The following is a 26,939-nucleotide window of genomic DNA, read 5'->3' as shown; positions in this document are numbered from 1 at the left end:
TAAGTGCAGAACATAAAGCTGGGCAAGGGAGAGTTTATCCATGTGTGGACACTAACCTGTATCACAGGATCTAAATAATTTGGCCCAGGAAATGATACTAATGCATTGATAGGATTGCTCTTGGAAGATCAGAAAAAGAAACAGCCCATACTAAATGAAGCAGAAATGGCAAATCTGCCTTAACAGATGGTAGATAGTTTCAAAGCCCAGGGAAGTAGGCCTGCTACTGTGAATATACTATGTAGAGCCAGATAGTTTACTTATTGGTTATGTTCTTAGTAGGGTCCAGAAGACACCTCATTTACAAAACAACAGGTAATAATAAGGCATGGGCCGGTAAGAGGGGCTATAGACCGTGGCCAGAGCAGAGGGAAGGATATGCTGTTAAAAACTGGACTCACTGGTAGCAATGAAGATGATAGAATCAATCTATGGAAGCCTTGAAGTGATACTTAACTATCAAAAGTAAGAAGGACACATGAACACAACGAGTTTTAAGATCCAAGTAGCAGCCAAGAGAGTCTGACTCATGCATAAGTATGTAGATGGCATCTCTATGGGCAAAAAAAGGGGAAGACAGAATAGCCAATAAGAATATTGCTCAATCTAGACAACAAAAGAAATCATGGATGGATGATCAGGAGGCTAAGGGCAGATACCTCAAAAAGGGCATGATCCCAGTATATGAGCTTGAGCTACTTTTCTAATTCAGAGGCCATTGACTCAAGGAGAGCTAGATACTCAGAAGGAAGGATCCTGTAACACCAAGGCAAGTATGCATAATAATTTCCCCAATTCTTCTCTGAAGAGGCCTTAAGCCACTTAGTCTAGTAATCATATACTGGGGAAAGTGAAATAGACTAGCACTTCAAGGACTACTGAACAAAGGGTCTGAGTTGGTATCTGGGCACACAAAATATCCTTATGGCCTCCCATTATATCTGGGAATTTTTTTGAGATCCAGGGATGCTGATTCATGCCTCCTAAAACAAGGGACCAATTTTTGCATCTCATGCCTCCTGATAATATTGAGGAAGTACAATGGAGGCAGCATTTTCTATATTTGAAAATATTTATTTTATTTGCCTATTGCATGACATGATAGGCTACCAGTCTGTGGTAGATTCCAGAGATGGTCTCAAGATGGCAACCAGTATTCACCATCCTTTAGAAGTAAGAAGTAAGGGCTGTAATTCATTCCACTTACCTACCTTTTCGAAGGCTCTCTTTCCTTTTTCATTAAAAACTTTTTTTATATTTATTGGTTTCTTTTTAAGGCTATACTTTCTTTTTATCTCTTGAGCTGAATACGTGGCTTGTTTGTTTTAGTCTTTCTTATATATTAAAACATTTGATGTTTTACTTTTTTTTTTCTCTTTGATTACAGCTTCAGCTACATTCCATCAGTTTTTGTGTATGGTATTCTCATTTCATGTCTAAATAATTTAGAATTTCATTTTTCTTTGAACTAAAATTTAAGAGTGCTTAATTTCATTTTTTTAAAGTATGACTAAAATTTTCTCTTTAACCTATTTTTATAAGGTACCTATCTCAAATTCTTATATAAATTCAATAATCTAGTATCCTTGATTTCCACAACCAAACACATTGCCACATACAAATGATTTCTTAGGTTGCATTTTCACCTTTTAGATTTTATTTATTCTAGCTAACATTTCCTTCTCCATTCTTAAAAAACAAAACAAAAACAAAACGCAAACCTTCCTAGCATGTATTTGAAACGATCCTCCAACTTGCTACAGCCAAACTTCCCATTCATATTGCCAAGTTCAAACCTCAAACCAAGCTGCCTTACTGGAACTGTTACCACAAGCAAAATCCCTCCTAAACAAAGTTCCAGTGTTTTCTATACTTTCCCTTTCATTCATGAATAGAATGAATAGAGCTTCTGACCCTGACCTGCTCCATTAAAACCCACCACGTTCTTCCAGCAACCCTTTTCTCCTGGTAGGCCCTCCATGCCAAATTCAATTCCTCTGTAGCTCTGAACTTTACATTGAACTCCTTGCCTGCAGAAATACATATGCTATAAATAGCATCCTTTCACTGAGTTCATAATCAGGATTCCCACACTATATTGTCTATAAGTTGCTGCTTTTTGCCTCAAGAGGGAGACCCAAGATTTAAATCTAGTATGTGCCCCAACGGTTTATTCCTGTTTTTTCCTCCCATCCGAGAAGCTTCACAAATTCCCTTTTCTTCTGAAAACTCAGAAAAACAAGCAATGCCCCGTATATTTCACGTTCTCCCTCTGCCCACATTCCCTATATCCTTCCCATTTTGCATCATGCCACAGTTCTAGAACATTTTATCTTCAAAGTCCCAATATGAATGACCACTAGCACTCCCATGTTGCCACAGCAAAGACAGATAAGAAAATCTCAGGATCCAGCTAAATTCCTGTAGTTCTGCTCTTTAAGTCCTGCCCCACTTAGGAAAACAACTTAAACCCAGCTAGACTGCAGCAAATAGGCAACCAACTGCCAAGACTTTAGTATAAAGGCAACCCACCATGATGTGCCCAAGTCCAACTCCTGCAAGGTGCATTCAGAGCCAACCTGAAAGACCATGAAAATGTCAAGACCTAAAATAGAACAGTGGTTTCCAGCAAACATGTGGTAGGAGAAGCAGCTGTCTATAGTCTGGCACAAGCAAATTTGGGTCTGATTGAACTACTCTGTACCCAACTTTGGTGGTGGATACATAGGTCTACAAATGTGTCGAAGTTCATAGAGTGGTTCACCAAAAATAATAAGTTTTACCATATAAAAAGTTAATAGCAAGGCCAGAACACAGAAATAGAGCCAATGTTCACATGAACCGGGTTGGAATGGGAATAAATCAGGTAATATTGGCCACCAATAGCATTCCGTATATCTGCTTCCCTTTGCTGATCAGTGAGAACATGGTGTGTGTGAATGGTGAGTTGACTTACACAAATAATTGTTGAACTATTCTAGAAATATCTGCATTCTCCTGCTAGTATATATGCATTTTATTTTTACCAGATTATGCACCTTATACCCACATTGCTTTTCCAGTCACCTCCATTTCCTGGTATCTTCCATTTGTACCACTGAAGCATCTCAAAGTTTTCCATTTAAATATTTGGAGGTTCTCTTGGCTAGCTTCATATCAATATGTACTGCTCATTCACAGGCAAAGCTTATCTTATCAAAGAGCAAGTTGAAGTATGTAGAGTAGGCATTGTGTATATCTTACAGATGAGGAAATAGGGGCACTAGAATCTAAGTGACTGTCCTAAACAAACGAGTAGCAGGGAAGTATCTGGGCTAGAATTTGTATCTCCTAACTTCTGTTCCAATTACAGTTACATTAGTACTATGCTGAAATATGTAGGCTTATATTTATTCTCAATAGGCAACTTCAGATAGAAAGCAGTAGATATCTATGCTTCAGGTCCTACATAGTAAGATGACACAGGCATACACTCATCAATGTCTCAAATTAGATATGCATATTCTGTAGTCATGTATCCTCAGGCCCCCAGTGTACTCCCTTGTCAATCTCAGGTGACTGTTCTTAGTTTTACCTTCTACCAGCAGTATCCCACAGTCCTGTAACTTGGAGCTTCTTTTAATCCTCAGTAGATTTTCCAGAGTAAATATTAAATGTGTAAAGTTCAATAATTCTTAGAGATGAGAAACAGTTAACAGAGCCTCTAGGAACAGTAGCCTATTCCCTCCAATATTAACCATGTTCCATGTCATTGTGCAATTGGCAAAATTTAGAAGGGGAGAAATTGTTTCTAACATTAAGAATATAAGAAGGAGAAAGATCAAGCTTTGGTGTTGATCTCTCTTGTATTTCAGCAGTATTTTATACCTCTACACAGCACAAATGCTTTGGCAAAGCTACCTGTAAATGACATGCACTATACTTCTGTACATATAGCAAGGATGCATAAAAGTGCGCACTTTCTGACATATCAGGATATTTGGTCTCATTCTGCCCCAGGATAACTTCTGGCCTCAGGGACGCATGGTACACACGTACACTTTTGTTCATACCCGCCAAAAAATACCCACTTCCTATCAGTTCTGGAGATATAAGCATCAGAGAAGGGAGTTCCCAGATATAAAGCTTCTTGGGAGAATCCATTCTAGGATAGTTCACCTGAAACATTGATCTTAAAGTCACCTACTGAGCTTCCATGAGGAGGGAACAACACAGAAAGCTTTTATTCACAAATGTTAAAAAATAAGAATCCCGACCTCTGGGAATTTATGAACAATAGAGCAAATTGGTATATAGACATGTGAAAATTACAAGATAACCTTTCCGTTTGCACCCACAAGCACAAACACACATACATACATACTCACACAGGGGCTCCAGTGTTTCTCCAACATGATCCATCCTAAATACCTCTATTTATCCATGATACTTCTCAATGTCATGGTCTTTATACTACTCTATAAATTGGAGAAAATCCCATTGCCTAGAGCAGTGGTTGGCAAACTCATTAGTCAACAGAGACAAATATCAACAGTACAATGATTGAAATTTCTTTTGAGAGCCAAATTTTTTAAACTTAAACTTCTTCTAATGCCACTTCTTCAAAATAGACTCACCCAGGCCATGGTATTTTGTGGAAGAGCCACACTCAAGGGGCCAAAGAACCGCATGTAGCTCTCAAGCCGTGGTTTGCCAACCACTGGCCTAGAGGGTATAAATGGCAAATTCCTGGAAAAGGGGGCTACAATGTTCTCCTTCTATACCCTCCTATTTGATAACAGTACTCTTACCTGCTGAACCCTACCTTAATCTTACATTCCTAAAACACAATGCTCCAGGCAACAACTACCATTAGATCTCAGTTGGCAAAAGACTAGAACTATGCTTCCATACCTAAAGTTTAACTACATGCATTATGCCTTTTCTCTACAATAGCATTAATATATTGATTTAGTCATTCATTTATTCAACATATGTTGAACTCCTATTATATACTGTGCACAATGGAAATAAGGATACAAAAGTGAGGTAAAAAAAGCCTGGGTAGGCCCTAACAGGTTTGGCTCAGTGGATAGAGTGTCGACCTCTGGACTGAAAAGTTCCAAGTTCAATTCCGGTTAAGAGCATGTACCTTGGTTTTGAGCACATACCCAGTCGGAGGTGTGCAGGAGACAGCTGATCGATGTTTCTCTCTCATCAATGTTTATAACTTTCTATCTCTCTTCCTCTCTGTAAAAAAATCAATAAATATACATATATTTTTAAAAAGCCTGAGTAGGAGGCCATGTCAAGTGAAGGTGGGAGTGGAGAGATAGGCATAATTTGAGTCAAAATACAGGTGGATGATCAGGTTTGGAGAGAAGTCGATGAGTATGGGTTTGGGCACTTTTTGTTGGAAATTTCTTTATGATAATTAAGTAGAGACATACATTAGGCATTTGAATAAAAAAGGAGAAAGGTATGGGTTGAATCTACAGATTAAGGAGAAGTCATCAGAGAAATTATGTGGGCTGAGAAGGTTGCCATGACCAAACCTAGAAGTACACCAGATTATAAGGATGAGGACATGGTGAGAAGGACACTGAGGAAGGTCAGGCAATTAGATGAGGAACTGAAAGAGCACGGAGCCCAAGTATCTAAAAGAGCAGAGATTTCCATTTTTAGAAGCTGCAAGACATAAAACATTTTTCTTTCACAAATTTTCTCAATGGAACAATTCAAAATACTCATTGAAGGTACATACACCTTGAAGGAATCACTAATTTTTCAAGATTGTCCTCACCTTCAAGAACCCTGAGCCTAAGTGAGGAGCACATATTAATGGATCTGACATGCAAGCATCTTATTTCTCACCAACAGTGAGTAATGACTGTAGGTTGATTACAAATGACTCAAATTAATGGCATAAATGAACAATATACTACTTAAGCATTTGCATTAAGATTATGATCATTTAACCTTTAAATATGTGTGTTTCTCTATCTTAGCATGATGTGTGGTCAAAGGGAGCATTACCTTCTTGAAAGCATACACTGAAGCTTAAGTCTCCAGAATATGGTCAGGAGCAAATGGAGTGCTTACTAAAGGTAGCTGAAAGCAATATCTGACAATCTGAACTGTGGTCAAAGAAGGGGGAAAGGGTCAAAACTAAGAGCAGTATACTTGACAACTAGGTCAATGGGATGAAGCAAGGCTATTAAAGGATTAGAAATCAGGAAACTGGCAAACAGATGAGGAAGCAGAATGAATACAGAATGTAAGGAAGCCTGAGCAAGGGTGCAGGGAGAAGGCAAAAGTGTCAGGGATGGGCTGAATGTGGGGCAGAGTCCATGGCTCAGGTATATGCCTGATTACCTAAAGGAGTGACAGGATTGGGTCACAGGGTTAAAACACACCAGAGTCTGAAGTTTCAGCTTTAGCGGAGTCCTGATAAAAGAAGACAACTCTGTTTGACTGGCAACCAACTCCACCTGCCAGGTGGCAATATCCATTTATTCTCTTGTGAGCCTTACATTGGCCTGTGATTGAGTTGGATTGTGACCAGGGATAGCCAGTTTCCCTTTGCCCACTAGGCAGTAATCACTGTTGAAGACAAGCTGATATATTCGTAAATGTGTGATAAAATGTTAAGTGATTGGCATTTATCTACATAATTAGATAAGCAAATTAATGAAATAAATGAACACATATCAGGACCAGTGAAAATCAGGCCATTAGGAAATGTTTCTTATTAACAGAGAGGGCATGAAAAAAAGGGAGGGTATGGAAGACTCTCTAAGGCTTTGCTGTTCTATTTCTTTCATTTATCTTTAATTTTTTTTTCTTGCAGGTTAAAGCTGACTCCACATCTTAAGGGACCAACACAAGCCATCAAGTTAAATGATGTCCCTGATAGCTCTGTGGATCAATAGTTATATAGGCCTATTCCTCATCCGAGCTCTGTCAGGGCCCAAATTATACACTGTACATGAAAACCACCTCCTGGATTTACTGCCCCTGCACCACCCAGCCATGGCAGGTGGCTTACTGCCCTGCCTTTATTTCTTTTAAGCTTTAACTAAGTCTTTGCTACAGATTTTTCAGCACTTTCAAAGTGACAGGGCCATGATTAGCCAAGTTCTCCTTCCTTCCACAGAACAGCAGTGATTCCCTTGACTTCCAAAAGTAACACTTTAATGCCCTTCTTCTCTCACAGAGGTATGAGAAACCTTCAAGTCAGGGCACACACAATTGGCATCGAGATTAAAATGGTATGAGGAAGCAGAAGAGAACTTGGCCATCTGCAGAGTTTCTAACGCTCCTAGGGTAACCCACTAGAATCTGGACCGTCAGCATCTGTGGGAGAGTGGCTGTCTCCAGTTCTACTTTGAGAGTCAGGTGCTAGGTAAATCACCTCATTGCTCTAGTCTACACTTTGGTTCTTCTCTCTTAAATGGGAATGATTCCACTTCCCTACATTACTTCATGGAGAGAATAGTCACCTATATCAAATAGAGTATACATAAAAACATTTCATACTCTTGGGAGGAAGCTATACTATAAATTCTAGGTTTTTATTGTTATTTAATACTAGAGGACCTGTGCAGGAAACCCATGCCCAGGGGGTGAGGGTTCCTCAGCCTGGCCTGCACCTTCTCCAATCTAGGACCCCTTGGGGGACATCCCTCTCACAATCTGGGACTGCTGGCTCCTAACTGCTCACCTGTCTGCCTGCCTGATCACCCCTAAACACTGTGCCTGCCTGATTGATCGCCCCTAACCCCTCTGAATGCCTGCCTGATCACCCCTAATGGCCTCTGCCTGCCTGCCTGATGCCCCTAACTGCTCTCCTGCCAGCCTGATCACTCCTGTCTCTGCCTCAGCCCCACCACTGTGGCTTTGTCTGGAAGGACATCTAGATGTCCAGGATATCTGATCTAATTAGCATATTACCCTTTTATTAGTATAGATTTCTATATCTCAGATTGATCTGCTCTCATGAATCACTTTCTACCAAAATAGACTTGAGTAATATTGAACTGTTTTTTAAGCTTTCTAATCTCCCAATTAGATCAGATGTATAGAATTATAGCCCTCTGAGATGATGTGTGAAGCATGCTTCAAGATATAGAGACTAACTCTTGACTGTGATTAAAAGACAACATTACATGACTTTCTCATCAGAGTCCAGGGAAAAGAGGTTCTCTGGAGGTCAGTCTGGTAGCCAGACTGAGTGGCCTCGCTTTCTTAAACTGTGATCTACAAAAAATGTACCAATTTGACCCATCTTTCTTATCTTCTTGTATGTTTTGGAAACATTTCTGTTTAGTGAATAGCAATAATATCTACTACTTTAAGTATTTTAAAAAGCAAATAAGAGATTATATTTTCTGTCGGTCCAATGTATAGATATGGTTTCAACATACATTCTCCCCATACTTCATGCAGTTGTACTTTATTTTACACTGTAGTGCCCCATTAACTACTTGCTGACTCAGTCAGACTCTGTCTCAATAGCATTAGCTGTTTAACAATAAGTAAAAGAGATGCAGTCCTTTAATTTCAAGCATAATTCTCATTAGCCTCTGTACTCTTGCATCCAAATATATCAACTCAATGTTTTCCTCCACCATCGTATTCTGAGTTTCTATACCCAAACACTTCATTGTGACCTGTCATTTTTAGCTCATTTTAACCAACATTGAGTTAGCTAGTTAGAAACATTTGAGTACCCTCCATTTCTAAATCTGACTAACCTATAAAACTCTGAGGAAGTGGTCAGTACTGCTTTTGTATTTCCAGGCCCAGACAACAGTTTTTGTGGCCACAAATACAGGTCAATTTCTGAATGTCTGAACTTAATTAATATTCAACTTTGCAATCTGTGCAGAAAATGCATTGCTGACTTTCATTGACTCTCCTGCCTGTAGGACCGAAGGATCCTTCCCATTGCTCCTCACAGAGAATCAATTCAGATCATTTTCCCAGGACTTGCTGGCACTGTCTGGGGACCTAGAGGTCTAGACTGGGTCATTTGGTCTCTGCTGGATGCCCCATGGAGTACCAGCACACAGCAATGGCCCTCATCTTGTTCCTTATATTATGTTGAATATATTCTTCTTTTTCCTCTATTTCCCAGGATTATTGTAAAACTCAAATGAAGTAATAGAATAATTACTAGCATAGAGATTTTTATAGAAGTGAAGGTTTCTTTTTATATAAATGGTAGGGAAAAGCCTTAAAAATTTAAATCTGTTGTTAATAACAATAGTAAATGAATATTTTATTTAGTTGTTCTATTGCTGGGCAGCAGGCTCTTCAGAAATGCTGGCACATCCCAGATGTTAGTGGTTCTCCACTAGTCTTCTAAGTTCAAAATATTTCCATTTTCTGACCACAACCCAGCCATCAGAATGGAATCTCTTTTCATCCTTCGGATTGACTTGCATTCCTTGATACTCCACTCCAACTGTAGGTCATCTTTAAGTTTTGTATTCTGCTTATTAGCTACATCACTGCGCTTTTTAGTTGGCAGAAATCTCAGTTACCCATGCACAGAAAATGGCTTATGAAGTGATATTGGTCTTGATGTCTGATCTTAAACCCAAAGTCAGTGCTATTTAGTTTTATCCTTTAGGGATTCAGTCCACAAGCAGGATTATAATAGACCAAGCAAGTCTTCCTGAAACAGTCACTGCTTTAGGAGTTCAGCCTTTAATTGGAAGGTACTTTCCCCAGCTGAAAGCTATAATAATGCTTCATTCCATCTGGCAACAAAACAAAGAGCTGTAGGATTTATAAACTGACAGATCCTCTAATAAGTGTGAGTGAGAGTTCAAATTTGCATTCTTTTATGTGACTGTGTGACAGATCTCATCACCTATCCTAATTTTGGGACCTTTATTAATAGCTAATTTGAACACATGCAATTGGTATGATGACCCAAATCAATCATGATGGAAAATGCTTCATAAAACAATGAGACAACTGTCATCACCCAGGTTGTATAGATATGGCCAGCTGTTCAGATAACCTACCTGAACATGCTACCTCCTAATTTCTGAAGATTGACTCAGCTAGTCTGACAAGGAGGGTTGTGCCCTTACTCACCAGTCTACAAACATCCCTGACACAACAACCTGGTCAATAAAGGGAATGACTTCCCCAAATTTTGACAGGAGACAAAAGCCAAGGGTGTTTCTGATTGGTTTAAAAGGATGATTGGAAAGGCCATGGTAGTAAATGAGTTCCAAAAGAATTGAGTTTTGTGCCCATCAGACCAGGTGTGGTTTGTAGACATGGACTTCAATTCCCACTAGATTAATACTCCAACTCTAATAGGCCATCCTTTACTCACAGATAGTCCACAGATGAAAGGTAAAATCTACTGGCCCACTTTTAAGTTATGAAATAACTACAAACCCTGAGAATTTAGATTCCTGTTTCCTTTTGTCCTCTTCTTTGGACCAGAGTAATGCTACAATCTTAGGTAAGTTAATCTGCTTTAAAAATGCTTATTTTCATTCAAGTAGGTGATCTTAGGGTCTAGACTGGGGGTAGGAGGAGCAATAGAGCATTATTAGCAAGCCCATTTGGTTGCATATCTGTGTAACAATTGAAGTTAACCATTTGGTTTCCATTTGACTGGTTCCTATACTGATTTTCAGTTGGCTCTGAATTCAGGTAAGAAAAAAAAGGGGTGCTATTTATGAGTTCCTTCAAGTCGCACAATGTTCTTTTGGTTGCCATAGGACTGATTTAACAAATTCACCCCTACCGTTCACTGGCTTGGAAAAATATACTCAGATAACAGTTAAATTTAGCAGTTGAGTGGCCATCCTCCAAGGAGTAAATCAAGGGCCTGACTCCTTCCATGCTCAGGTTCTGTTATCTTCCACATGTGATTTCCAAAGCCACCATAAAAGTCAATGTCCTTCTAGCAAGTCAGAGGAGAAGAGAGCTTGGAAGATGCATGTAGGAATATTTTAAGAGCCAGGCCTGGAAGTGGTACATGGCATTTCTCTTCACATTCCTCTGGCCAGAACATAGTTACGTGGGCACAAAAGAAAGGCTGGGAAATATTTGAACTGTATGCTCAGGAAGAAAAGCAAATGGATTTGGTGAGCATCTAGCTGTCTGCTACAGTGGCAGTATTGGAAAAACAAAAGGCAACTGATTAGATATTTGCCATAGCAAGACAGCTACATTTGGATGAAGATGCCTCAAGAATAAAGAATGAGCATTTTCCAAATAATCTCTTTTATCTACACTGTTAGTAGACAACCAATCAAATGGTACAAAATACATGCTAACAGCAAACCTTGGGACTTACTTACATAGTGTACCACAATTACTCACTTTGAGTCCAGTAACCACTTCTGTGCCATGCCACCAGCACTGAGTACACACAGATCCTGGCACCCCTGTCTTCTTCATGGATGCCAGCTTTTTCCCACCTTGCACTCCACTTCCCACCCCAATCCTGCCCAGCTCTTCACTTTTGCTTTATTCCTGTCCATTGTGTTATCCCTAGATATCCCCTTGGCTCTGACCCTTATATTGCTCTTTTGTCCACTGAGGTTTCTGTTCAATGAAGCTGACAACTCAGCCCATTTCTGGTATGAATCAATCAGCCCAGACTCAGCATCAGCCCACAAAACTACAGAGGTTTTCCCACCTTCTACAGAAGAAACAGGACATGAATGGTTTGGGAAAACAGGTTGTTCATGACTTACAAATTCCCCACCCAGCCAGATTTTAAATTTTAGCTTCCAGAAAGCATTCTACCTACATTATCTGATTTCAATCTGATCCAAACTTATAATAATCCAAAGATGTTGATACCACTGTCATCCCCATTTTATTCTATTTTTAGATGATTTTATTGATTTGAGAGAAAGAGGATGGGAGAGGGAGAAAGATAAGAAACATCAATGATGAGAGAAGCATCTATTGGCTGCCACCTGAATGCCCCCTACTGAGGATCAAACCTGCATCCAGGGCATATGCTCTCACCAGGAATCAAACTGGCAACCTCTTGGTGCATGGAATGACACTCAACCAACTGAGCCACACTGGCCAGGCTGACATCTCCATTTTAACAATGAGGAAAATAAGACCAGTGAAGCACAGAATCTTATGAACATCATGCTAAAGGACTTCTATTTGAACCCAGTTATTCCTAACTCCTAAGTCTAAGCTCTGGGAAGAAGCACTGTGTATATTTAGCAGTGACCGGGGTTTAAATGAGACAGATGGTATGCCTCTGGTTTAATGGTATGTTTCTGGGTGATAGCTAAGGATGTTGATCTGGTCCTGAGCTGTACAAGTGTCTCCCCAAAGAGATAACTATTTAAGAGCAGTATTATAGGCTACTAGTCCATTGACAAGGAATCCCAGACCACAATCATAGTTTAGGTGATTCTGATTGGCTTTCCTATCTTGACTTTTTGGGGGATATAGTTGTTACCTCTTGGTCCAAGTTATAACATATTTTTGTTTATCAATCATGACTTGATTTTTCTGATAATGTGAAATTTTCTCAGCCCCAAGTGTCTTCCAATGATTCATGGATGGCAGGTAAGCTATATTTAACACAATTTAAAATTTCATTGTCTTTCAGTAAAAGATAGCTTTTTCCAGATGTCATGAATCAACCTTTATGTCTGACTGATGGGTATTTGCAGGAAAAATCTTTCAATACCATCATGTGTTATTGGGAGCTTCTAGAACTAGATTATTTGCAAGTCAGAACCTGTTGCTTTCTAGTGAATTATTATTTGTATTGCTTCAATAACCTCATATTCAGATCATATCAGAATTCAGTTCAATATTTATATCTTTCCTTTTTCAATGCTCTCTATTTTATCCAAATTTCCATTCAGTTCACTCAGAATTGAATTCTCACATATGCTGGTATATCCATTTCTGATTCAATAACTAGGCATCTCTTTACCATGCCTTTCAGATTTACCACATTTTACTTAGCCCAGCTGACAGTCCAAAATATTTGGTAATAAGATGTGGCTACCTTGTAGGTCTCTGCACCTCAATTCTCAATAAAGAGGTCTCCAACAACTGTGCATTTACTGGCTCTTCCTTTAATGTCCACTCAGCAATCTGGCACGAGTGGATGAGTGATTCTGTCGGCCATTACATTTTGGATGGTCACAGCTCGCTGGGCTTGGGTGCACCTTCAATCTCTGGTTCCAGATCATCAGGCCCGGCCAGCCACTTGTAACTATTTCCAGTGTGTAAGGCCATTCCTGAGTGAAAATACCATCAGTCTCTCCAGGGACTCACCTCTAACTCTCCTTTCCCTGACAGAGTGACTATTCTGGCCCCACAATGAGCTACTAAAACCCATGATGAGCTACTAAAACCTTTACGGGGTCTCAGAGCCCATGAAGTAACTGTGGCACAGCTTGCCTCTCACGCACAAGGACACTGAGCAGGGTTTTGAGAGGCTTATAATTAGTATAATTACTTTATTTTGATTGCTGAGGTTAACAACATGGGCAATGCCCAAGCATATTATCATCATCAATTGATGAGTTGGAGTTTTAAAAATCTGATTATATGACATGTGTTCAGCCATATCACCCTCGGCATTGCTCTTGGGGAATAACTAATACCTTGTTCCTTAAGATGCTTAAATAATTTTGCCCATGATGCTGTGCCAGGTGTGATCAAATGTAAAGAAATGAGCTCCCTGAATATTCTGTCGTGAGGCTGTGTTTGTGCCAGCATGACGACTGCCTTGTTACAAAGACATCCAAGAGAGCAGGAAGCTTGTCATTCAGCTGATCAGGAATGTGCCAGCAAGGTTCAAATTTCTTTGTGACACAGTCAGCTACTCCTTAGAGAAAACTGTCAAATGCTTCTCACCTTGACAAAATTTTGATATACATTTTTGGTTGTCACAACCTGGGGACTGAGGGAAGTATGCTACTGGCATCAAGCAACTGGCATCAATACGGAGGCCGGGACGCTGCTAAACCTCCTATAATGCAGAGCATAGCCCCCTGCCCCCCAGAGGAGAACTGTTTGGCTCAAAATGTCCATAGAGACAAGGTTTAGAAAACCTGGGTTAGACCAAAAACATAGACTTTACATGACAAAGTGCATAGGATTGTCCAAAAATAATAAGCTCAATAACTTACCCATTCAAAACTATTCAAAAGGACAATAAAAGTTTCAAAAACAGTAAGCTTCATTAGTTGAAGTATCTAAAAACTTAAAAGATCTCAGCTTGTCTTTTAAAAGTTAAACATTTTAGGCATGCTGCAAACTCCCTGAAATGAGGACTTGACAAGATTCAAACGAACAATCCACTTTTATCTCAGTACTGAAGGCTCTTTCTCTCAAAGAAAGATAGGATGATGAATCACTTCCACCCCCACCCTAGGTATCCCACACATATACCAGGAATCCCTCATGAAATCATGCTGTGTGTGAGACAGCCAACAGGCAGAATTTTTTAAAAGGTGATCATGACCCAAGGTTATAAAACACAATCCCTACTCAGGACAATCAAAAGTTAGAGGCTAATCTTGTATTGCAAATTGACATATGGTTTAATTCATATTGAAATAGGTTATGATGGCCTAAATTCTGACTCTTCTCAAAATTATTCCCTTCTTTGTGCACTGTAGATCAAATAAATAAAATTAAATTAAGGTTAATTCTTGACCATTTAAAACGTAATCTTACTTGCAGAGGTAGATTTTTAATTAGCATTAGGCAGTTATAAAATTGTGCTAGATTTCTTACATCTATTACAATAATCAAGGGGAAAATAAAGAGATGAAGCTATTCAAACAGGCCCCTTAATCATCTGATTTTCAAAAATTAAGGCATTTGTTCTGGGGGGCTCATGAACCCCAGTATCTGGTGTCAGCTAGCCACACCACCCTGGGAGTGGTCCAGAAACCTATTCGCACAGAACATTTGTCCTTTATTAGCAGCCTGGGCTTGGCCCCAAACCCCAAAGTGTATCTCTAGCTAGAAATCTCCTTGGCTAGACTAAGGCAAGCTGAAGTAGCTTTCCTCCCCACTGAATCTTACCCTAATTTCCACTTAGTGTTTTGTTTTTTTCCCCAATTTATTCTTATTGTTGGAAGTATTACAGTTGTCTCCTTTTTTCCCCCCATTGACCCTGTCCACCCCACCCCCATTCCACCCTTGGACTTTCACCACACTATTGTCTGTGTCTATGCATTGTGCATCTATGCATATAAGTTCCACCCCCAACCCTCACCTTCCCTCTGAGATTTGTCTTTCTATTCCATGCTTCTCTGTCTCTGGATCCATTTTGTTCATCGGTTTATTCTGTTCATTAGATTCCACATGAGTGAGATCTTGTGATACTTGTCTTTCTCTGACTAGCTTATTTTACTTAGCATAATACTCTCCAGGGCCCTCCATGCTGTCTCAATGGGTAAGAGATTGTTCTTTTTTACAACTGCATAATATCCCATAGTATAAATGTACCACAGCTTTTTTTTTTATCCACTGATGGGTAAGTAGGCTATTTCCAGATCTTAGCTACTGTAAATAGTGCTGATACTGGTGCATATATTCTTTCTGATTTGTGTTTCCCATAGTTTTTTAAAGGAAGTCGGAAGAGGGGCATCTCTTTCACAATGGAAAGTGGGCACCTCTGAACCCTGGTCTTCTAAAGGCCTTAGCATGAAAGAATAGGCTATACAGGGAGAAAAAGACAGACAGACCCTAAAAGGCCTTCCCCAAAGCATAGAGAGTCTTCACAGCACTGCTTTATCTCCCTAGACCCTAGTATCCAGAAAGACTAATGGGGTAGTTGCCACAAAGCAGGTTTATTTACTCCATTCTAGATAAGGCTCTTCCTCTTAGAAAAGGAGACCTAGTGAATGCCCTCAAGCCTCACCAATCCATGCACAGCTGAACTCTTCCTCCTTGGAGGTGGGATCCAAGTAAAGGGGGGGGGGGGGGAGAAAAGACTGTAACCTCTCTTAGGCACCATCAACTAAAATGATTAACAGGGCATCAGTAGAAGCATAGGAATGAAAAATCAAGTAATTCTGGGTTTTGGGGCTTTAAGAGGAAATAAACCAAATGGAAAAGTAGCAGAACCAGGAGGCAACATGAAAGTTCCAAGCAGCAGGAAAATGGGACCAAGGGGCCAGAAAGAAGCATGGAACGTAGCTGTGAGAAAGCCAAAGACAAATAAGTTTTTTCAGGATCTTGCTTAGACCAACCTAATGTCTGAAGGTCTTTTCCCATTGGTGTCTTCGTCACCACGGTAGAGCTGCTGTGCAGGGATGACTCCTCACCCAAACAGATTTCTTACAGACATGTCTACCCACAACCAGAACTTCTTACCCAAGCACCAAGAGTTTTTTCAAGTTGCCACTTGGGCAAATTTAAATCGTGGCATTATATATTGTAGTTCCAGGCTAAGTCACCTTATGGAATATTCAGAGATTGATGAGTTGTTGACATAACCCAAAGACAGCCACCAATGTGGATTTATAGCCAAAGCTTCAGGAAGTAAGATTGGCTGCAGCAAAAGGTAGGTATTTTGAACAGGTTGAGAGTTTCTGGAAACATTCAGAACAATTATTTGGGATTAACTATATAATTAAGTAGACCCTGCTTCAACATGATGTGTAGGTTTACGGTTGAGAGGACATCCATGCTTGCTTAATATTTTGGATTGGGTGGTGGAAGGACCACAGTGTGTAAGTACAGCTGTTCTTATTTACCAAAAATTTATTTCCAGCTACTCTTGTTTGGTCCCAGAGTTGTGAAGAAGCCTGTTGTTGGACTAATTTGAGATTCATGAGTATTCTGCTAAAGAGGACGGGGATCATAAAATGGCCTCAGAGAAACTGGCAGAAAAGTAAAAAACAAGGGGCTTAGAAAAATCTACCTAAAATACTCTATACATTTTTATTATTGAGGGGTTTGCCTGCATGAGCTTAATTGGGCCAATGTACCATCCCGGTGTATCCTTGGGAGAGAAAGTCATAGAGGGAAGGTCAGTCAAGATTAAATCAGGACTTACAGAATTACTGCATTCAGGCTGGAAAGAGTTAATTTTAAATGCTTTAGGTAAAAAATCTTGCTAAGAACGGTAGTTGGGGAAGACATTTCAAAAGTAAAATTGCCCTTGGTATGAGGACATAAATGTAAGGCTGGCTACTACTCAATAGTAAAGTAACTTCTGCTCTTTTCCTCCTTCTTTCAAATTGGGGTCAGTCCTAGGGATGTGTCAGAGCTCTAAAGATATACATTTGTGGCACCAATTGAATGGGGCACCTTGCTGGCAAGTCACGAAAGGAACTGGCCACCCAACAGAGCTTGTCTCTGGGTTTCAGAACCTGCCTTTATCCTTCTGGCACTCCTCCCCACCACTAGTTTCTGTCTTATCCTAGTTAACCTCTCCTCTTCCTCTTTTATCCTTTGTGTGTTCTGAGCCCTTCCCTGTGGGGCTGATTTGACAATAGCAGCCAAGATTTAACTTCTTAATTTGTTTCACTTAGAGTTTACCATTATAAATCTTTCAGGAATTTCATCTCACTTTATAATTCTGATTAAATGGCCCTTGCTTTAATAACAGAGATGTGTTGTATTCTTCATGTGTATAATGGGCCCAGAACTCCATAGAGGGAGGTTTTATGTTTAAGACAACAAAAATAACTCTCATTACAATGAATAAAAGAAAAATGAGGCTCCCCATGTCGAGTCTCTATAAGTCTCTAGTATATTAAACATTCAGGAAAGAGATGTGTTGAAAACTCAGCCTGTTATGACCCCATAGTTATTGGGGCTGGGAAGCAGATGACACCAGGTGAGGTTCAGAGCTGCCAGTTGCCACAGCAACTTAAAATACCTCCTGCAGCACTCTCATTCCCATGCTAAAAGACCACATTCTCAAAGCAGAGAGGTAACAGAGGTCTCATCAGCTTCCCTCTGACAACTACACTCCAAATCATTGACCTTCCCCTCCATTAGGTGGACAGTTTGTGGAGGTTCTTCAAAGATATTCATTATCTTATTTAACCAGAGACTTGCTTTCATATGGGGCATTTTTTTCTAAACAACAATGTGACTTTGAAATGAGGTAGACCATGATTTGATTCTAGCCTCTCTTTATTGTGCTAATCCAGTGATTCTTGCCAACCTGCTTAAATTCTTTAAACCTCAGCATCCACTCTTAGAAATTAAGATTGTGTGTTAGTCATACTTGCTGGATAACAAATAATATAAAAAACTCAGTGTCTTAAAAAAAAAAAACATTGGCTCTCTTGCTCACAGTTCTACCAGTAGTTGTAGGCCAGGATCATCAGGACTTGGCTCTAAGCTGTGGGTTGGGTACACATGTTTCCTTATTCTCCTTGGACCAGTGGCAATCCAGAGAATGTCATTCTCATGCCAAGCCATAGGAATACAAAGGGGCAAGTCAAACTACTCAAGCACATCTAAAGATCCAGCTCAAGTCATGTCTGCTAAGATCTCCTTGGGCAAAGCAGTCATGGAAACTAATCTAAAGTCAAGTAGGAGATAAGTGCACTGTATCACCTCTCCTCCCATGAAGTCTTTGTAAAGCCACAGAGGGAGTGAGGAATTGAGAGCCAATCTTCCACAACTGAAATAACTATATATAGAGGAGTTGTAAAGATTAAGTGAGATTAAAAAAATACATAAAGCCCAGGACAGAATATGTGCTAAATAAATGATAGCTATTACTGCTGGTTAACAAATAGTGTTTCTGATATCTATGTCTAGCTACACAAAAGTTCCAAAATGAGACCAACTGTTAGACATCACTTGTTACTCTTTAATGAATTTTATTAAGTGTAATTACTAAAACCTAGCCCCAGGCTTGTGCTCCCTGTTGCTGCAATACTCTGATGATGCAAATAAGTCAGGACAATCTACCAAAAGATTTATACAAGCTAAGAGGCTGAAGACATTTGTTCTTGGAACTATAAGTTCCCTGTTCTGAGCAGCTTCGTCCAACTGTTCCAGTCTTATTTGACATCACAAAGAAGGTCTCCAAACACTCGGCCCTTGCCTTCATTGGAAATCATTAGTACCTCTGAAAAACTGATGCTCCCTTCTCCCTGTAACCACATAGGGTCATGAAAGAGCAGGTGGCATGGTAGCTATTTTCTGTCTAGCCTTTTCTCATACAAATCTGTCTCTGTCTCCACTTCTTGTAAGAAAAAGCCTTTCAATATAGAGGAGGGGATAATCTTAGGTCTCCAGAATCCACAACCCCTCCCTCCTACCCCATTTTACATACATACTTCCTCTACTTTCCACCCATCCTTCACAGGGAAGTTCAACCCATATTATCTAAATATAGGGACAATTTGAGTTAGCAGGGACCTGAGAGGTTTTAGAACATCTCACAGCACTCTAGAAATGCTTAGTCTTTGGACCTGAAATGACATTCCTGGGTTAAAATGGCCACTCCATCACCCCTTTGGTAGACCCAAGTCATACTATTCAGACTCTGTAGTACTCCTTTTTACCAATTATAAAATGGGACTTAAAATACCTGCCTTGAAATATCACTGGTGGGATCCGATGAGATAGTTGATTGCTAAGAAAAGATTCATTGAGGGCTTATGTGTGCCAGATCTAAGGATGAAAGACTTGACCACTTGCCTCCAAAGTTTACAAGATAATCCTAGGAGCATAGTTAACCATTACTATTATTATCACTTTCATTTACCTAGTAGCAATATGCTAGTATTTAACAAGTGGCACCATACTACAACCCTTATACAGAAAGGACAGGCAGTCTTAGAACTGTAGCAGGTGCGGGGGGCCACCTACTATGCCAGGATCATGGGGAGTAATGGCTGGGTGGCCTGGGAGTGATCATCAGAGAGACCATGGCAGCTTGGCCACACAAGAAACTAAGGCAGCAACTACTTGCCACCCAATAAAAGTGTTTTGACATTTTAACAACTGGTATGGCATTATCAGAGCTATTATATTTTAAGTGATAAATGTACATAGCTTATATTTTGATAGTTCTTTTTTCTACCTATCAGGGGTCTTCAAACTACGGCCCGCGGGCCACATGCAGCCCCCAGGGGAGTCTGATCCTGCCCGCCAGGTTTTTTGGGCAGTGAGCGCAGCCAAGGTGTTACAGTAGGGATTAGTAGTTCATATAGTCCGGCCCTCCAGCTCTCTGAGGGACCGTGATCTGGCCCCCACTTTAAAAAGTTTGAGGACCCCTGAAATGTTACAATAAAGGAATAACATTCTCTTATATATGTTGCTTTTTCTGACCAATAATGCAAGAAAAATTTACCCTAAGTCAGTGGTTTGCAAACTGTGGCTCGAAAGCCACATGTGGCTCTTTGGCACCTTGAGTGTGGCTCTTCCACAAAATACAATGGCCTGGACGAGTCTATTTTGAAGAAGTGGCGTTAGAAGAAGTTTAAGTTTAAAAATTTTGGCTCTCAAAAGAAATTTCAATTGTTGTACTGTTGCTATTTGGCTCTGTTGACTAATGAGTTTGCCGACCACTGCCCCAAGTAAAGCTGATATTCCAGTTCCAGTTCTGAAATGTTCATGAGAGGAGTCATTCTGCCACAGGATCACAGATCTCTCCCCAACCAGCACACACAGACCCAAGGCAGAATCAAATGACTCCAAAGTCAAGACTGAAGGAAGCATCATTGTGTCACATATGCTTAGGGATTCCATGGCAGTGTGTTTGGATGCTCCACCCTCCTGAAGGCTTCCTGTAGCATGAGGACTCCCTTTCTCAGAGATGTCTGAAGTCCCTCTGAAGTCCTCAAGCCAATGAATGACAAAGAGTGGCAAGGTGGGTCAGCTTCAGGAAAGAGGAAACAAGTATAGAATTATTAAAGAACAGAGGGGGGCTCTCCATGATGTTCATCCAACCACAGTAAAACAAGGCCTGGGGATAGCGCCAACCTTCTGCCAGTATCATGTGCTTATTTGGCAGGACTTACTCCTTCCCCAAAATACCAATGATTAAGGTAAACGAAGTAACATATATCAGAAAATGAAAAATATTCCAGTCAATGAAAGAGTGAAGAATTGGAAAATTCCCATGCATGGTGGAGAGGATTCTTATAAGAACCATAGCAAGTGATGGCATATTCTTACTTCATTATGGTTTAGGATTATGATAATTCAGAGTTTACAGAAAGCATCTGGTCCATTTAATCTGGAAAACTAAAGACCAATGAGGCTAAATGCCCTATACTAACTGAGGACTCCTGATCCTCAAACTAGGAGCTGGTTACATCATGCTAACATTTCTTCCTCCCAACTGCAGAAAATAAGCACGCATGCGCACATACACACACACACACACACACACACACACACACACACACACACAAGAAAGACTCTGAGGAGTAATCAACACACCAGGAGACAGGCATTCTTGGAAAAGATTTGTGAAAAAAATATTCTCCAAAGAATATACAAACACCGACATTTAAGATTATTATTCTAGTTGCCAAGACAACAAAAGAATAAAATCAGAGAAAGAAATAACCAAGAAATATTCCCCCAAGTAAAACATCCAAACCACACTGAGACTAAGGATGAGGCACCTCTCACCTTGGGACTGTTGGCCCCAAAAAGACACCTCTGATCACAGAAACCTGGGATGACCACAACCATGAAAGCACTACCAAGCAAAAATATCACCATTAGTGTGCTGCAGATCAGAATGGTCTGCTAATTCCCTTCACATGTGCCCAGAAGATTTGTGTAGAAGGAAGCAATCCAAAGGCCATCTGCAGAGTTCATTTTAATAGCACTGAGGTTTGTGTGCATGTCTAATCATGGGATCAGCAAATTACATGCCTGGTGCATGAACCATATGACCTTTTTGCAATTGTGGAACAATTGAGTGCATTTGGGAGAAAACCTAAGAGTGGAAAACTCACCGAGCAGAAGGCCAGGTTGTAAAGCTGTTGCACAGGGCAGATGAGAAGCGGTGATGAGCAGAGCGTTTTTGAGCATCTTCTACACCTGGGGCACTGAACTGGGCACTGGAGGAGAATTAATTTCCCCCCAAAGTCACTATAGAGGAAACAACATTATCTCCTTTAATAAATGGGCAGCCCTCCAACAAGACTCTAGATGCTCGGCATCAAAGGCAGACTGGAGATAACAAAGAGGTGGGTCTGGAAAGAATCTCCTTCCACCCGTCTACCTGGCTGTGCCCTCTCCAGGCTCTCAGAACTCATGAAATCATAATACCTTGAAGCCCCTGAACATTCAAAAATCCTAGTAATAGACCGATACAACTTACTTAAAGTGACAAAGCATCAATAGGGTCACTGATTGTGAATTAGAAAAGGAAGAGCTAACAGTTACACATCATCCTGCTCTCTCTTTTGCCTGGTCCTGGTTTCCACACCTCTCCCCAATACATCATCATCTCCACACATGAACACACATACATGCATGCACATGCACATGTACAAAGAATGTACCAGTATGTAGAAATATGAAGGCCCAGGCAAGATTAAGTTCTAGAAGTCTGGTAATAGTCTATTTTGAGAAATGTTAGAAATGTCAGGAAATGAGAAGACTATAGTGTTGGAGAAGCCTCTGGCATGAATTACAGAAACACTAAGAAATCCTTTCTCCAAGAGAAAACTCTGGAACTTCAAAAAGACCTCAATATACAAACATTGTCAGCAATACAGAAGATTTTCCTCCTCTTTCTAGTACTTCCCAAGAATACACTCCTGAGGACTAATTTGGGGACATCTACCAAGCCAGATTTTGGGAAAGTCTGAGTTCTTCAAAAGCACAAGCTGTATTTCTGTCATCTTTGGAAAACAATGCCCAGAACTTAAGAGGTCTACTTAGATGCCTATTATTGAAATGCCTACCCACTCTATATGCCCACCCTACAAAAAGGTATTCATTTCCCCAGTACACACGTCTGCCTCTTATCTGAGATTAGGCAGAGCTCAATAGACCATCACTATTATCATTTACATTAATCTGGTGGAAATGTGTGAGATATTTAATAAGGGGCATAGGACAAGATCCCATTTAGGAAGAAATAGCTTCCTTAGAGCTGCAGTAGGGTGCTGTTGGATATTATCTGCAATGCCATTACCATCAACCCACCCATTCAAAAGATACATATATACCAGGCACAGTTATTGGCACTAGAATATATCCCACTGTGTTCTTCCTGAAATAGTCATCCACCCAGTCCTAATTTTTTCCTGCCTGCCCTGACTCTAAAGTTTATCCTAGAACTGAGCCTGTACCTAGCAACTGATCTTTACTTGAAACTGCAAGACTTCAATATTTACCAAACACCACATGCTACCCTTTGGCTAGGAGCTGGTAACACCCAGGTAAATATATCATTTTCAACCTTGGAAAACTTTTCTGAGGGTGGGAGAAGCAGCTGAGCTTAAAAAAAAAAAAAAAAAGAAAAGAAATAATGATAGAATATTAGTTCTGTAATGGGAGGTTTATATAAGGTTTCCATAGGAACTCAGAAAATGAATAATTAACCCAAGCACCCTTAAGGTTGTGGAGACAGTAAGTAATGAAGCTGGAGGACAAGTTGGACCTGTTCCTCCCTGGGCTGGCACAGGCTGAGAAAGGAGAAACAACAGGAGTTAAGGGTTCTCTCAAAAAATAGTCCACACCATGAACAGAAGTCCCTCCCTAGAGCATGAGCCCTCTGTTTTGTATGCCTACTGCTTGGTATGAGGCCTTCTACCTAGAGGTGGCTCAATAATTATTTATGAATTAAACAGTGAATGCTGTTTTGCCTTTGGAACAGAAGGCAGACCTGCAAGACCAAGCGACACTGCTTCCTAAAACATTATCACAGCATTTAATTTCTCATTATGATTCTCTGAGCAGTTTAATTAATAATTGCTATGGGAAGAGGAGAGCAAAGCGATCATTAATAGCTATTGGCCAGAGCTATTGCTGAATTGAGTCCAATTATGAAATGAACAAAACACACCCAAAAAGAAGCATGAATTTTAGGAGTGAGGAAAGGCCATGGATACCCGGGGCTCTGAGAGATATTCTTCATCGGAGCAGCTGTAAGGTGAGGTGTGCTCCAAATAGAAAGAACGGAGAAATGATAAATGTGAGCATCTGTCAGGAAATGACTTCTTCACCATGGTCTGCACTTCCTGGAAGGGCAAACATTGCCATTGGGCTGTTTCCTCCCTCGCAACCACCATCAAATAAAATAAGAGCAGAGCCATTGTATCCAAGATACCAAATGCCTAGGACCCCAGCACTTCTGAGGTCAATGAATTTTCATGACTTTACAGCTCTTGATTCCTCCTTTAAAAGGCAACTTGATCATGGAAACTGCAGGACTGTTTATACATAAAGAACCTCAGAAAACACATGTTTTTGGAGCAGTTTGGGTGACTGACCATTCCAGTGATCCCTGGGGTTAACCTGTGTGTTTGCACCCACTGTCCCGTCGGGGATTCTCCTGTGCTGCCTTTTCTATGCACACTTACCCTCCTACACCAGCTGGCTACTCTCCACAATCACCTCTTCCCCAGAATATAGCACAACATGTTTATGCTTTCATTTATGAAGAGCCTTTTATGACGATAGGGTCCTTGGTATTAGGTACCTAAAATTTTCTAAAATTGAATCACTTTAGGATGTAGGTTAAATATGTAAATATATAGGTTGTGATTTTTTAGAGAAAAGTCTGCAATTTGTAAAACCTTATGCTAACGAAATTAAGAAAAGTAGACACTTGATTCCTGTAAGTCCTATAAATAATAATAATAGCCTGGGGAAAGGAGCTGAAGAGGAGAAATGACATTTTTAAAATATCAATGATATCTATGACTTTACTAACTCACTGGTTGGGATCATTCTGTACTTTTTAAGTAGTCCCTTTAAGAAAAATCCCTCCTTTTTTACCCCCTAGAAAATGCTGTTATTCTGAGAGTTACATGATGCAAAGGTGACATTCTGTGGCTGAACCAAGGAATTGCAAGGGTTTGATGCTTACACCCCTCTCCCCTTCAGGTCTTCATTAACTTGTAGGCTGAAGGGCAAAGTTAACCTAATAAATGACTGATTTCCATTTTACAGACTAAACTGCAACAAGTTTTCAAGTGTGAGCCTATCTGCCTTCTTTGCAGCTTAAGCTCTCAGAGTCTACACCAATTTCTATAAAGTACTCCTTCACCAGGGGCACTTTACGTAGCAGAAAAAGAGGGAGGGTTGGAATCAGAAAATTAAGTCCCAGCTCTGCTCTGCCTAGACGTTGTCTTGCCCTCTCTGGGGCTCATTTGTAAATTATAAGTGGTCATGCTTGCCATCTATAGACCATGGAAATGTGTTCACATGTGGGCTGTGGGAGACAGAAGGACATGATATGCAGTGACAATGCTGTACCCAAACAGGTTTTCTACTTCTGAATGAAAAATCACCTTCTTCTAGCTGTCCATTTACAGTATCCATTCCTGCCAGGTACACTCCAAAGCATCATTGCCTGGTGCCTTTCACAGGTCTCTCCAATCTTCCTGTCCCCATTACTAATGTGAGTACTGGAAATGTCTCAAACACATCATGAATATACTCTCTTCCTTTACAGAAAGCATGTTGCAAATGCAATGTCTAGTTCATCTCTCAGGGCGTAAGCTTCCAGAGTCAGTATGTTGATATGTCATTGGGTGTCATATAACAGCACATTGAACTTGAATCCAGATTACTGAACTCAGGAGACTGCTTCCCCCCAACTTTATATTCCAAGTCCCAAGGCAATGTTTGTATCATCTGATCCTCTTTTTTTTAGAGGCCAGGAACTATCAAAACCTTACTTGGCTAAGTATTTTCCAGAGTGTGGAGACTTGCTTAATCCTCTAGTCAACTGCATTTTGACAGACAGAAGTTTCATTTTCCAGATGTTCTGTGGGAATTTAGGATTTTCCTTTTGACCCTCTGAAGCAAAAACCAAAACCACTAATAAACTGCAACTCTAAATAGATTAACTCCCAACACTACCTGGCTCAATTCATCTTTGAGGACTATAGTTGTCCTTTCCCCAACTCTATTTCTTTACTTTTATTGGATGTTTACCTTTGAGGTGGAGACTTAACATCAAAATCTATGTCTTATTTTTGCCTTTTTCATTTCTTTTGTTACAAGAAGAGCACAAAGGTATATTGGGGCAAGTGGAGAGAAAGAGAGCAATTCATCCATTATTACCTGCAGTAAAATCAAAGTAGAGTGAAAATGAGTGTGATTTTGTTTTGTTTTGTTTTTGTTCATTTTTTATTTTGAACACTGAAGATAGATAAGTATCTAGAGCAGTGGTTCTCAACCTTCCTAATGCCGTGACCCTTTAATACAGTTCCTCATGTTGTGGTGCCCCCCAACCATAACCTATTTTCATTGCTACTTCATAACTGTAATTTTGCTACTGTTAACGAATCATAATGTAAATATCCGTGTTTTCCGATGATCTTAGGCTCTATAGCAGCAGTTCTCAACCTGTGAGTCTCAACCTGCTCGCAGTTCCCACAGGTTGAGAACCGCTTTCGTAGAGCCTAAGACCATCGGAAAACACAGATATTTACATTATGATTCATTAACAGTAGCAAAATTACAGTTATGATGTAGCAGTAAAAATAATTTTATGGTTGGGGGTCACCACAACATGAGGAACTGTATTAAAGGGTCGCAGTATTAGAAAGGTTGAGAGCCACTGGCCTAGAGGAAGAGACTACAATCATCAAGTGGAAGGTGGCCTGCCTTCAGGAAGTAAGCCTCGGCTTCATGCCTCTTAATTCACACTGGCTTTCCGGGGCCACTCGAGCAGGGGCCCCATTAGTTTTCATGCTGTAGCAGCATTAGGGCTGCTCTTCTAGGTGGGGCCCACCACCAACATGACTCTCACGGACAAGTCTCTACCACAACTGGGCACAGAGCATGTAAAACTT

Source organism: Pipistrellus hanaki (genome assembly GCF_964339955.1).
Source record: "Pipistrellus hanaki genome assembly, chromosome: 12".
NCBI classification, from domain to species: domain Eukaryota; kingdom Metazoa; phylum Chordata; class Mammalia; order Chiroptera; family Vespertilionidae; genus Pipistrellus; species Pipistrellus hanaki.
The sequence above is the reverse complement of the archived record's forward strand: the minus strand, read 5'-3'. Positions refer to the sequence as shown.